Raw genomic sequence first — 13,145 nt, 5'->3', positions numbered from 1 at the left:
GAAAGTGCTCCCCACATGCTGCAGTGATCCAACAGGGGGAAAAGGAGGGCACACCAGCCAGCCCCAGGGGTCACTGTAGAACACACAACAGGGGCAAACAGCAGGCCAGCACATCAAGGTCTTAGAAGTCCAGTGGCAGTCACAGGTCAGCACAGGAGCATAGCAGTCCCCATTGCTTTCCTGGCGGGTCCCTCCAGCAGCATCTGGTTCCTAGACCATCAGTGTCCAAACGTGTGGGGGGAAAACCCCCTGTACTTGTACTCATTCTGTTCAACTTCCACAAAAGTGGGGAGGGGGTTCCAACCAGCACTAACCGGTTCCAGGAATGCACCCTTCTCCTCCAGCACAGGCTAAAGACATCAGTAAGGAGTAAACAAGCCCTTTGAGTGAGCCAGGACACAGCTTATACAAATGTAAGTGTGCCCTGCCTCTCCCAGCCCAGGAAGACCAATCAGTATGCAGATGTAATCCTGTCACACCTCCACCCTCCCTGTATGAGGGCTGTCTGGAAAGTATGCACAAAGCCCAGCTGTCACTCTACCTCAGACATGGATTGGAGTCAAGCTGCAAAAGCACCAGAGTTATAAATACATAGAAATGCTCACTTTCCAAAAGTTTCATTTCTACAATGGTAAAAAATCCACATACACCAGTAAGCAGCATTTCTCACTACCATTCCATCCATACCAAACATGCCCACGCCACCCCTCATAGATCAAACAAAACCACTTAGCCATATGAAAAGGCATTTCCAGTGCAATCCAATGAGAGTTGTAGCACTCACAGCAATGAGAAACCAAATAGGCGGTGTTAGAAATGGGGTTTCTGATTGGCTTGGGTATCCACCTAAGCCAGGCAGAACCCACCCATTCTAGTCAGGGCAAAGGAGTTACACACCCAAGATAACCCCTGCTCACCCCCTTGGTAGTTTGGCATGAGCAGTCAGGCCTATCCCAGGGGCAATGTGTAAAGTGTTTACACAACACACACAACAGATGTGACGCATTATGCCCACCACAGAGGAAACACACCAAGTTATTAAAAAATAACCTATATTGTACATAACATCATTAGACCAAACACAACATGTCACTAACACCCTGCTACCCAAGCAGTTGTCAGAACATCCACAGTACGGTTAATCTGCAGACATTAGCAGTGGTCACACATAACACAGGTTACTCATTATGTTGCAACATAAGCAATAGTTAGGAAAAACATTACTACAATAATGCACATATCATGGTAAAAACACAGGTCACCAGAAAGGGATAACATCACAGTAAACATATTACTAAATATGCACTTGCCCTAGTGAACATATCATCATAAATGGCCATAATGGGAAAATCAGAACATTAGAGAACACATTGCGAGTCTTTAAAACAGGTTAGCATAACATTCCCAGAATGCCCATAAAAGGAAAATCTGAAAAATATATGGCAAGTCATGCACAGAAACATATCAGCCTAAATGCCTACAACGAACACGTTGCCACTAAAAAGTATCTGTCTTTATGATGACGGCACCTTGAGTGCCACAAAGGAAAGGGGGACCCGTGCTCCTCGGCGCTAAAATGGGGGTCGCTTTATGATTGGGGGTATGGGTGGCAAGCACCCCATCCGTTCTTGTACAGGGGCCCCTCCTGAGTCCTGCGCCTGAACTGGGGCACCCACAGTCCCTGTGGCCCCCCTCTGGGGCCACGGCCGTCTCTCCCAGGGGGGGGGGGGCAAAGCAACAATAGAAAGGGGACCAGCAGTGCAGGAGGCTTCCGTTGAGGCTTCCTCCCTGCCCGTGACCTCTGTACAAAGGTGGGGGCCCAGTGGGGTGGGGAGACTTTGATGAGGCCTCCTCCCCACCTGTTCTGCACTCATTGGCTAGCTCGCACCTGATCTGGTGCGGAAGCCTTCCTACTGTTCTGCAGACACTCTGGGACCAAAGGAAGGCTCTGCAGGTGCACCTGGGGCACTTCTTGCAGCACGCTTCACCCCTCCAGTCTTCACTTTGCATTGTCCCAGGGGCACAGGACAGGGCGCGCTTCTGACGAGCTCAGGTTTTTAAACACCTGGGTCGTGGCTGTGATTTTCCAGTGGCAAGGCAGAAGAGGAAGCGCGTTCAAAGCGCTTAAAGGATAAACAACAGGTGCTTTCAAGGCGCTAGGGTTCCCAAAAGGAAATGGCTCTCCAAGTGCTTCAGCAGATGGCAAGGAGGTGCTCTCAAGGCGCTATGTAATAGAAAATGAAGCACTCCTCAAGCGCTTCAAACAGGCAACTGCAGGGGTCTGGGGCCACGGCACCCAGCCCCTGGAGGACACAAAGATGGAGCACAGGGAGGTAGGGCCTGGCAACAGGCCAACACAAAGGGGATGCAGACAGTGGCAGTTCCTCCTAGTGACCCAGCAGGTCACAGGTCAGCACAGCAGCAGCAGTCCAAGGCGGTTCCTGATGAGTCCCACCAGCAGCATTCTGTGTCCAGTTACTAGCATGTTAAAAGTGTCTCTAGCGTCTCATTTTCATGGGGAAAACCCCCTGTACTTATACTCAGTTTTGCACAAGGTTTAACAAAGAGGACGAGAGAAGGTTCCAACCAGTTACAGCTGGTTCTAGGAGTGTCCCCTCTCTCCTCCAGCACAGGCTCCAGCCACCAGTTGGGGGGAAATAAGCCCTTTGTGTGAGGCCAGGGCACAGCCTTTACAAATGCAAGAGTGCCCGCCTCCCCTTCTCTCAACCCCGGACGACTATTCAATATGTAGATGCACCTCGGTGACACCTCCACCCTCCCTGTGTACAGGCTGTCTGAAAAGTATGCACAAAGCCCAACTGTCACTCTGCCCAGACGTGGATTGGAGTCGAGCTGCAAATCACCAGTCATAAGCACAGAGAAATGCTCACTTTCTAGAAGTGGCATTTGTGTAATGATAATAAAAAAGCCACCTACACCAGAAAGCAGCATTTCTCACTACCATTGCAACAATACCAAACGTGCCTACGCTACCCCTCATAAATCAGACAATACCCCCTAGACATAAAGCAGGGCATTTCCAATGCAATTCTGTGAGAAGGCAGCACTCACAGCAGTGAGAAACCAAATAGGTTGTTTGTCACTACCAGGAAAGGCCACACAACCAGGCACATGTCCTGCCTATATACTGCGCATGCAGGCTCTGCACTAGCATGCCAGAGACAAGTTTGAAAGACTACTTCTCTGGGTGGCGGAAGCAGCGCTGCAGGCCCACTAGTAGCATTTAATTTACAGGCCCTGGGTCTAGGGATACCACGGTACAAGGGACTTACAGGTAAATTAAATGTGCCAATTAGGTGTAAGATAATCATACCAACTTTAGAAGGGAGAGCACCTGCACCTTAGCACTAATCAGCAGTGATAAAGTGTTCAGAGTCCTAGGGCCAACAGCCAGAGGTCAGGAAAAATAGGAAGAAGGAGGCAAAAACTCTGCTGATGAACCTGCAAAAAGGGCCAGGTCCAACAGGCTGCTTGTCACTACTAGCACAAGCCACACAACAAGGCACATGTCCTATCTCTTACCTACACAGCACGTTGCCCGTAGGGCTAGTTAGGGCCTACCTTAGGGGGTGACTTGTATGAAGTAAAAAAAGAGGTCCAGGTCTGGCACGTAAATTTAAATACCAGGTCCCTGTGGCAGTTAACTGCGTATGCAGGCCGTGCAGTGACAGGTCTGAGCTGCAGGCCTACAAGTAGCATTAAATTTGCAGTCCCTGGCTATAGGAGATACCGCTGTGCATTGGACTTACATGTAAATTAAATAAGCCAATTGTGTGTAAGCCAATCATACCAAGTTTAGACAGGAGAGCACATTCACTTTAGCACTGATCAGCAGTGATAAAGGGCCCAGAGTCCTAGAGCCAACAAGAGGTCAGAAAATAGGAGAGGAGAGCAAAACTTTGGGAATGACACTGCAAAAGGGCCAGGTCCAATGGAGGCTCATAATTATTTTTCCCTATCTCCTCTCTGTGTGGTGTGATTTGGACAACCACATATCTCATTGTTTGCTAAGCTTAATATGTAAAATAATGTGTCATGGCACAAAACATTTCTTAGGAGACTGCTGCAGTTTGCACCTACGGTCCTGCCAGCACAGTACCAACTACCCATACTTAGCCACTACAGTCCTACATGTGACAACTTAGACTACATTAGGTAACTCAAAGCTGTAACACTGTGCTAAGAACCCAGGTATTACTGCTTTTGTTTAATCGTATATTGAATTGTTAAACACCTCGCTCATGCGCTTTTTTCAAAATAGACTGACAGTGCGACCACGCGGTGTACTGCCGTAAATATGTGCTGGAGTTACAAAATAAGTGTTGGTGCATAGCACTGCAAACACTTGCACAAATAAAACATAATTGTGTCCTATCTTTTGGCTGCTAGATTATTTGGTTTTTATATTCAGTGGCAGACGGGAAAATAATGGGCAGGACTCGTACAAAATTTGGAGGTCTTTCTGTTTTTATGGTATTTCATCCCATTAATACCCATGGGAGAAACAGAGGGCCGGAGAGCATTCTATCTTTGAGACGTGTAGAGATGTGTCATAATTTTACTGGTAAACCCCAAAGTGATATCATCCTCTGCTGGTGGGGGTAGGGGCGCTTCCATCAGCTGTCAGTCTCACATTTACATGATGCGTCCGGTTGCTTGTCCTTGATCTTCTTCTGCCCTTTGATGGCATGAAATCCTTGTTGAAACATCCCGTGGAGAGTACCTTATTTTCCATAATTCTCCATTCCATTTGCGTGTCGCATCCTCTGATTCAGATTGAAACCCACCACCGAACGGGTGGATGCCTCATATATGCACATACATGCACATTGCACCATTTGTCTAAAAGATCTTTCATTCTCTCTCCTGCTCTTCTAAACAGACACGTTCTCAACTTGATTTACTAATTACAGACGAGGATCTGGCACATAGTGGGTGTGAAGCTGAGAATGATTATCATGTCAGCAAGTGCCTGATCTTACCCTTGGATAATGCAGCGTATTACATAGTGGCCAATTCTACTGCCTCGTGAGGACTCTGGGGATTATCATGGCCTCAAGATTGCATACGTGATTGTCAGCAGTTCCTGGGTGGTACGCTTGAGGGGAGCCTCGCCCTTGCAGCAGCTAGGGTAAGGCCTTAGAGAGGCAAAGTCCAGACTAGGTTCCGGGTATCCACCATGGTGACAGTTCACGATAAAAAAGGCAGTTTACATTTGTGATAATTAGAAAGAGTAATATTGGAGAAGTTGACAGCACTTGTGCAATTGTATTTCCCTTTCCTTCCTTTACACCTCCCCCACACCACTGCGTGTGATAAAGTCTCTACTCCTGATGACTTCCGCAATGTTTTCTGTCATGTTACATCACAGTGTTGTGAGCTAAATCTGTAAATGGATACTAATAGGTTGGAACTTCCTCTCTGCAATTGCTTTTACTGGTCTTAATGACTCAGGTCTTGAAACTGGTTAGTCCTCCAATCCCTTGACGTAAGCATAGCCAGCGGAAATAATGCTAGGCGGATAACTCCGTAGATAAAAAGACAGGCATGTCACATCTTTTTATGAATGAAGCTTTCTGCCCCCAATGCAAAGTCTACACATTCGTAAAGTTAGTAATAAAATACAATTTAGTGAATTCCAAAACAACCATCAACGTTCAGAAGCGTGAGTTTACCTTGGTGAACCAGGCCCATATTGTACATCTCTCTTGGTGTGTATGTAACTTTCACCCTCCTGGAGGTTACCAATATGACCTCAAGTCACTGTGGGTGACCTTTAATTTCTTTATTTGTAGGTATTCGTGGATGCCTAATTCAACTGGGTGGTTCTGCAGATCCCCTGTTTCTGGCCAACAAGAATCTCTCATTGCTGAACTCACTGAACTAGAAGCACCCTCTACCATGGGGAAAAGGATGCTAAGCAGAATTGTTGTATCTTGTCATTGCTAGTGCTACCACTACCCCTTTTTTAAAGTAAATATAGTTATTCAGCAAACAGTGCAATACATAGGAGAACATTTCAAATATAACCTGTGGGGTGTAAACTTAATTCAAGCAATCTTACAAATGTAAGATTAGATAATAAAGTTTTGAATAGAAGAGAGAGAGGAAGAGAGAGAGGAAGAGAAAGGGAATTTAGGAGGGAGACGAGAGAAATAAACTAGATTATAAATAAAGTTACAACTGTAAATGTATGCCAATGAGAAAGCAGTTAAATCAACAGAATTAAAGTATATACATTGTGCATTGATAGGTGAATACAAATTTATGAAGATAAAAGTTACGTATAATTTGTACAATTAGGCAAGAGGTGGGTAACTGAAGCTGATGATGCTTGATAACTGTATTGAATAAGGGTGTAGCTATTGCTGAAGCAAATATATGAATTAAAAATGATTAATGAATGTTTACGTATTTTGTTTAAAGAAAAGTGTAGAAATCGAATTAACGTAGAAAAATAATGTGCACGTTTGAAAAATGTGCCCACGAAGAGTGGCTGCCATATTTCACAAATTATATTAAAAAGCGACTAAAACAAGTGGAATATTGAAAATGTGTAAAAATAATGTAGTAATATGTCATATTAAGAGAAGTAACATATGTTTGCATTATATTGTAGCGCTTAACTTAGCCAAAGTCGTGGTCTAGTTTTGCCAGGCCTCGTGCAGAAGCTGAATATTAACGCTAAATGTAGAAAATGCTGATGTGCTGAACTGACCATGAACCGCTTGTTGTTTAATAAAATCTGCTCAACTAAAATTCTCTGCGATGAATCAATGGACAGGAGATGATGGAATCAAATTTGTAACAAGCACTGTGTGAGGCAGTCGAAGTGTACTTTCCCAGGACTTGAACAATAGAGACACTAACTGGAGAAGAAGATGCAACATTTTCGAAACCTGAGGAGCCAGACGATGAGAACATCGTACAGTGAACCAATCTACATCCTGAGAACTGTGTAATATTAGAATTCGTAGATTTGGAGAAATGCAACTATTGGGTAGAGTCATAACTGGTGATTAATTCCAAATAAGAATTGGGGGATAGTCTGGGTGACTTTGATATAATGCAGTGACAAAGGAACAAAACTTTAGATGCAGATGGATGAAGGAGGTGTTAGATGCAGATTTCCAGAGAGAGACTACGAGATCAAAGAGATTTGAGATTCTGTAATTGGGCTCATGCTCTTGAGAGCCTGATGCAATGCTGATCGATTAATGACCTGATGAGGAAGACTGACTTTGTTGCGGATCCATTCCGTGGATAGGGAGCTATGACAATGTGACAAAATTACTTTTGTGCCTTTCCTTTCTAGGTACCAAATAGTTTCTTCTCTTAGATAGATGTTTTCCAAATACATGTTCTAAATTGTTTTTGCATGAAGCCCCACATGCTAATGCTAATCTGGGTTAGGTAAGGATCTTATTTTGAAGACATTGACATATACAGTGACAATTGATTTATGGATGAATTTGGTGAACTCTGCTACTTATGTTGGCATATTCATCTTTGATTCATATGCTGGTTTATGCTGATGCGTTAGAATGTATTTTGTCTTACATTCTGATTAGGTTATGTTATTGGTGGTCTTTAATGAATTAATTTTGAATTGATTTGAATAAAGTTTTTAATTAATCTCATGAATTAGTATTGTAACTAATAGGGAATAAAATTGCTAAAACGTATATTGAGTTGTGGTTATTCATGGCTGTAAGGTCATAGTATGATGATTTTTATTAACTGTTGATTAATGATTTCCTTAATGGTTATTGATTCTTGTGTATAGATTATTGAGAAACATTGGTCACACTGTAGCTAGAATAGTCCATGCGAATCAAAAGGTTCATTGACTTATACACATCCCCTTGTAAGTTTACTTACTAAGTACTGGGCGCGCTAGCACCATCTAATCTATGATGCTGACATGCTAGGGTCCTCTAAACGTGAACAGTAATATTATTTGTGGATTTCCAACTGGATGCAACAACAGAGGTAGCTATGGAGATCAGGAGATCAACAAGTTTCCCAAGTATTCTATGAGAATTCCACACATTGTGTAAGCTGCTCAGAAAAAGACGTAGATGCATCTGAGTAATGGCTGTGATGTGATTCCATATGGGAAATCAGTATGTGGAAAGAACTGGACTGGAGAAGAATATCTGAAAATCCATACCCATTTGAGTGTGGCACTGCCAGCAAGTATCTTGCCATGCAACTTTAAGCTTAAAAAGACGAGGAGGAATGTAAAAAAGACTGTTGTAGAAAAAATACAATGTTTGAGTTAGGCTGCCGTGCGAGCACTGAATTGTATCTTGCTCCAAATGCCATCCCACAAAGAGATTGGTCAAATGAAACTAAGATTTGATTTCCATATTGTTTCTATAGGTGTTTTGACCCCATCTGAATATGGCACTCTCAAACGTTTGTATACACAGGCACTGGATGCACCAATCGGATGATGAAATTAACTGGAATGGGAGGTATCAGAAGAAAAGATGTGCGGGAGAGTATTTTGAACTAGAGTACAAAGTTTGTGATACTGAGAATGTGTATGAGGTGGGAGAATTTAAGTGGATGATAACTTGGAAAATGGAGCAAGGAAACCTTAGCGATGTAGTTGTGAAGTAAGAAGGATACCTTTGTTCATCCATGCCTTCCAATACCTATGCTGTCTCTTAAGTAGATTATTGTGCCAAATAGGGCTGTTGAAGAATTGATTAATAACGGATAGGGTGAAAGAAAAGTGAGGTTTCAGTAGTGTGCAATTGTGAGAGACAGTACTAGGTAGCCAGCCTTTGGGAGGGTAAGACATAAAAAGGAAAGTGTTTGTGGGACAAGGGTGATAACATAGCCTCTACCAGAGAGAGATACAGCTTCTGAGAAGCATCAGGCTACGTAGACAAGTACATTTGTAGTTGCTTGATGCCAAAAGCCTTGGCATAGTTAAGAAAATCAGGGAAATTAACTTAGAAAGTTTTAATTTTGATAAAGAAATTTGAAAGGGTTTGCCATGCCAAAGAAATTAGTAGAGAATCCTATCAAGTGAGCCCAAAACACTGCTGGGTATTTTTATAGGAAGGATCATGAGAAAGAAGTTGATAATAGGGAGGAGCATTATTTTGATAGTGTCTAGATTACCCTATCAGGAAAGATATAATGGAGACCATTTCTGCATTTCAGAGAAAAAGTGAGGGGCTTATCTGACAAGATGTGTGAATTAATTTTAAGTGTGTCCTTGACGGCATTACCATATCATATGGTTAAACATTTGATTTTGGAAGAGTTTCAAGAAAGACCCACACTAACAAAGATGTTTTTAGAACAATATTTATTTAGTGGCAGTACCTCTGTTTTGTCTACATTGAAGTTGTATCCTGATATGTAAAAGTATAGATTTAATTAATGAAAGAAAGCAGGAAGGAAGCAATCTGGATGTGGCATAAATAAGAGAATTTCATCTCCATATGCTGTAAACCTATTGTGAGTATTTTCCATTTTGAACCCTGTGAAATCATCTGAAGTCCTTAACTGGTGAATAAAACATTCCAGGGCCAAAACAAATAATAAGGGAGACAACGGGCATCCTGATGAGTTGCTCAATAAAGAGGAAAGTAGGTATAATGAATATCATTTGCGATAACCGAGGAATGTGATGAGGAATTTAGCAAGGACATAAGTTGATGAAAAGTAGGACCAAGACCATGCCATTGCAGAACCTTCAATAAAAAGTTCCCATTGACCCCATTGAAAGCCTTTTCTGCATCTAAATGTAACTGCTACAAGATACATTATCTTGTGAACTTTATTGATGATATTTAGGAAGGTACGAGAATTACCTGCCACGTTTCTGTAAGGAATGAAGCCAGATTGATGAACATCAATGAGGTCAGGCACTATAGGGTGTAATGTGAAAGAGCAAGGCTTTGGCAAATATTTTACAATCTGTGTTCATTAATGAAATGGGTGTATAGCTTTTGTACTGGGTCAAGTTGCAATCTTTATTTAGGAATTAAGCAGATAATGCTTCTGCTAAGGAACTAGAAGGAGAGTTTGAATCAGTGAAGTGAGTTATTAATTAAAAAAGTTTGAAAAAGAGTAGTTTGGCAAAATGAAGACAATATTCTGTTATAAATACATCAGGATCAGGTGCGTTTCCTGTAGAAAGAGAATGTACAGTTGCGTAGAGTTCTTCAATTTGAATGGGTTGTTCTAAAAGTGAGAAATCAGTCAGTGGTGAAGCTCTAGGTTTGAGAATGGAGAAATAACTATTTAGGGTTTCCTCCGATGGATGCAAAGCATGCTGTAATATCATCATCCCTGAACAACTTTTCACCAGAGTCATTAATAATGAATTTATTAGCTGTCTTTTCCTTCCTTCATTTTAAATAGTGAGCTAAAGGAAACTGGCTTTATTATTCCCACCATAGTATTTAGCTTTTAATTTAAGGAGTGTACCACAGACTTGTTCAGTTGTATATTTCTTGAATTCAATCTTCGCTGTAATTAAGTCTTCAAGATCATATTTGTTATTTTTACTTGTATGATAATTATGTTCGAGGGACATAGGGCCAGATGTAGCAAACTTTTGCGAGTCGCAAATGGCCCGAATCGCAATTTGCGACCCCGCAAAATCGGAAATGGGATGCAAAAATCCCATTTCCGAATCACAAATTGCGACGCGAGCCATTACCGACTCGCAAAATTTGCGACCCCATTTTGCGATCTGCCAATAGGAACTCGCAATTTGCGAGTCGCAAACCATATGAAATAGCCACTCGCAAATTGCGACTAGTCGCAAAAAGCCCATTTTGCACTTCCAATTTACCACTAACTCAGAGCAGGTGGTAACCATAACCAAAGTATAAAAGAAGGCACCTGGGTCACTCAAGATGGCGGAGATATATGTGATAGCAAGGAGGAGGAGAGCCCACGCCGCACAGCAGATGAGGAGGAGGAGCCAGAGACAGGAGAAGATATACAGGACCAGACAGACACTTTTCCAACAAACTGAGGAGGAGATATATGATAAATACAGACTCAGCAGTGCAGCAATATCAGAATTAATAGATCTACTCAATCCGCAACTTCAACACCAGACTGTGCGCGGCAGCGCCATCCCCACACATGTGCAAGTGCTATGCTCACTGCACCTCTTGACCTCGGGTAGCAATCAGGGGGTCATTGCAGTGGCAGGTGGGGTATCTCAAAGTGCACTGTCACGGTTCTTCAGAGCATTCCTAGATGCCATACTCACACACATGTCCAGATACATATACCTACCCAGGAATGAGGCAGAAATCAACAGCAGAAAGTTGGAATTCTACAGGATTGCCAACTTCCCGCATGTAATAGGGTGTGTAGACGGGAAACATATACAAATATGCCCTCCTGCAAATCTGGAATATCTGTTCCGCAACCGGAAGTGTACCCACTCACTGAACATCCAGGTGGTATGTGACGCCCATTATGTTATAACTGACATGGTTGCCAAATTTCCAGGGAGTACACATGACTCCTACATTTTCAGGCACAATGGGATACACTAACGCCTAGAACGTGGGGAGTTTGGAGACGGATACCTCCTAGGTATAGCTGAATACACCTTGCAGACATACACACATGTCAATGTGGAACCCATCAATGCCCAGCTAACATTGTTCATTTTGTGCCAAACAGGTGACAGTGCATATGCACTACGACCATGGATACTTACCCCGTACTTAACACCCAGCAATGAGACAGAGAGGCGATACAACAGTGCACATAGGAGGACCCGAAATATTATAGAGAGGACCTTTGGACTGTTGAAGACAAGATTCCGATGCCTCCACAGAAGTGGAGGTGCCCTCCAGTATGCCCCAATAACAGCATTCAAGATCGTTGGCGCATGCGCTATACTGCACAACATTGCCACCAGACGTGGGCTAAATCCCACCCTTGAAGACCCAGATTCGGAGGAATACGAGCAAGAGCTACCACATCGCCATCATGGGGATAGAAGCATTGCAAATCAAGGCAGACAGAGACGGGACCACATTGCAAACCAATACTTTGGAAGGTACGTGGTAACTGTCACCACACACACGAATGTCACACACAAAGAGCCCAGGTGTGAAGTGGAACAAACAAGAACTTTAATGATGTGAACCAATAAACTATTTACAAAAACTATTGATCAGGGGCTGTAAAAGTCCACCTGCTATGAGGACACATTAACCTCATGTGCCTCCATTGTATGTCAGTGCGTAGCTCACACCCTACGCCTGGGACGCCCAGCATGGCTGGTTCCTGGAGCGTCTGCAGTTCCCTGCCGTGCACTTCCACTACGCAGCACCCTGGTGTCTGTGGCAGATGCACTACTTATAGTAGAGCCCTCCTCACTGTCTTGCGGCGCCCCTAGCCACCTGTCGTGCCTCCATCATGTCCACTGCGTGGCTTATGTGTCCCAGCCCATGAGCCACATCGCTGGCAAAGTGGCCCATGTCCACCTGTAGGCTGACTGTGCGGCGTGACAGCCCTGTGATATTTACAGCCAGGCGGACAATGGAGGCAGCCATGCAGTCTAGCCGGTGGATTAGCTGCCGGTCACGGCGCCTTGCACCCTCTCTCTCCGGGACAAGTTCAGCCACTGGTTGTCTGATTGAGAGCGCAAGGTCACCTACATTGCTGTTCAGGTGTTGTAGCTCTGTGTGGACCTGTTGCAGCCCTGTTGTTTGATTCCTTTCCATTCGCCGCATCGCCAGTCTCATTTGCCTTGTCTGCAGGAGCTGACCATGGATGAGTGCAGCCTCGGCGGCGGAAATGGAGGCGTCCCCTACTTCTCCCTGTGACACTGTAGGGACATTGACACGTTGCCTGCGACGCGGTGGTGGATCTGTGTCCTGTACGCTGGCACTGTTGCTGGGACCGGGTGCTGCCTCTATTTCCAGTATGGCCACTGGTGCATCTGGAGGGGACTGTGGTTGGGTGGTGCAGGTCCCTGAGGGGGATGCTCCTGGGTCCTGTGCTGCCTGGTGGCTGACCTCTGGCCCCTGGACGGTGTGGATGGAGGTGGTGTCTTGTGGGAGACCTGTGGGACATAGGGAACACACTGTCAGTATCTACCATCTGTTGTATGCTTCCTA

Source organism: Pleurodeles waltl, chromosome 3_1, assembly GCF_031143425.1.
Source record: "Pleurodeles waltl isolate 20211129_DDA chromosome 3_1, aPleWal1.hap1.20221129, whole genome shotgun sequence".
Taxonomy (NCBI): Eukaryota; Metazoa; Chordata; class Amphibia; order Caudata; family Salamandridae; genus Pleurodeles; species Pleurodeles waltl.
The sequence above is the reverse complement of the archived record's forward strand: the minus strand, read 5'-3'. Positions refer to the sequence as shown.